This window comes from Chelonoidis abingdonii, chromosome 1, assembly GCF_003597395.2.
Source record: "Chelonoidis abingdonii isolate Lonesome George chromosome 1, CheloAbing_2.0, whole genome shotgun sequence".
In the NCBI taxonomy this organism is placed as follows: Eukaryota; Metazoa; Chordata; order Testudines; family Testudinidae; genus Chelonoidis; species Chelonoidis abingdonii.
In genome coordinates this window covers 264,260,521-264,262,527 of record NC_133769.1, presented here as the reverse complement: position 1 = coordinate 264,262,527, position 2,007 = coordinate 264,260,521, and positions in this window count along the sequence as shown.

Sequence of the window (2,007 nt, the reverse complement as noted above, 5' to 3'; positions counted from 1 at the left end):
TTACAAGTTGTATTACTACTGAAAGCCATACTCTACTCTTGATCTTTGTACAAACCTGCCATTGGACTGAGGGTAGGAGATAATCCTAAATGTATACCACAATTCCATTACTATAAATTACATTTGGCCCAGAGGGAAGAAAATCAAATACATTAGGGTGAAATTCACCCCCAAACTTGCACAAAGCATGAGAAAATACATTTTGTGCAGGAAAATATGGAGGGGGCTGGAATCTCTAGCACATCAGGTCCACATCCCCTATTCTAGTTCCTGCCCTGAAAGAGAAGCTGCAATTCCATAAACAGGGCTTTATGGCCACTGGGTCTGTATAACTGCAGACCCAGTTGCTATAGTTCTATCCCTCCGTGGCCGTCTCCCTGCTCCATTCAGGGCTATATCCAGAAAATTCAGCATTCCCATGTACTCAGTTTGCAGCTGCCCTCATCATGTGTTGTGGAACCATAGCAGTTATACAGCTGCAGGGGTATTAGGCAGCTGCTATGCTGCTGGGTACATCTCACCCACAGGGAGTATGGCAGCAGGTGCCTTCTGGGATACAACTAGATTAGGTCTTATTAAATATTTTAATTCCATATCTAGGTGAGAAGTTAGCACATTAATGGAGAATGTAGCCAAGGAGTGGTCAACTATTTCTTGTCAAGGTCCAGGTTTCTTGGTCAAGGTATAGTCAAGGTTCAGACTCCGAAGAAACATTTTTCACACCACAATAATGCTAATATGCCAATAAAAAGATTTTGCAGTCATTGAGAAAGTTATGGCTACACTACAATTAAAAACCTAGGGTACTCATGCAGCTCAGGCTAAGGGGCAGTTTGATTGCCCATGTAGATGTTCCGGCTTGGGCTGCAGCCTGAGCTCTGAGTTACTTCCCCCTAGCAGGCTCCAGCCTGAGCCTGAACATCTACATTGCAATTAAACAGCCCTTTAGCCTGAGCTCCAGGAGCCCAAGTCAGCTGGCACTGGCCAGCTGCAGTGTAGACATACTTGTAGAGAAGTTAGAAATGTGGGCAGGAAATAAACTGAGGTTTGACTTTGGAAACAGAATGCAAAGTTGTACATCTGGGAGAGGAAGAAGCTGCAAGACAGAGTAAGCATTAATACCAATAGACCTACAGAGCCTACGAGAATTAGAAACAAGTTTGTGGTAAAATATGCAAATAACAAAAAAAAGACAACCCATGATTTGGGGCTTTGTATTCAGATTCTTCACATCTCTCACCTGGAAGATAGGTGAAAGCTGCTCTTTCTGGGTCTGATGAGACTGTACCTAGGATAGTGCATTCTTTTCTGTGCACATCAGTACTAGAAAAATGCAGACAAACTGGCACAATTTCAGAGAAGGGCAGCAAATAAGATTTGTGAGCTGAAGGGACTGACCTATAAAGAGAGAATAAAAGAGCAAAGTATTGATAACTTAGGCAAGAAACAGCATGACAATAACCTGCGGGTACTAGAAAGATGTAAACCAGGCACACGTACAACACAGCATTCAGACGGTGCTTGGATTCAGTGGCACTCATTGATATTTGAGGTAGTGATCTACTTAGAACTAAGGACTGGGAGTTCTGGGTTCATTTTCCAGCTCTGCTATAAACTTACCCTGTGATATTGGGCAAGTCGACCTATTTATGTTTCCAAGTTGCTCATCTGTGAAATGGTGAGAAGAATACCAACCTGTCCTCTCCAGCTGCCCAACAAGAGTGCGACTACACCCTGACCACTTCCTCTCCCATCAGATGAAGCAATTGCAGTACATTTTCCTCAAATCCTAACCCTAGAAGAACAGCAGCAGTGGTCAACAGAAGCAGGGTGGGGGGAGGGGCACATGCAGGACCCTGTTGGCCCTTTGTCCCCAGCACTAATTCATCCGCATCGCTTCACATTCCTGTCACCACCTTGAAAACATCATTTGACTCCATCACTCTCTGCCATCACCAGCTGTTCTCACCAGTCTGCAGTGGCTCACTCTCATGGAGTCAGGTCCGA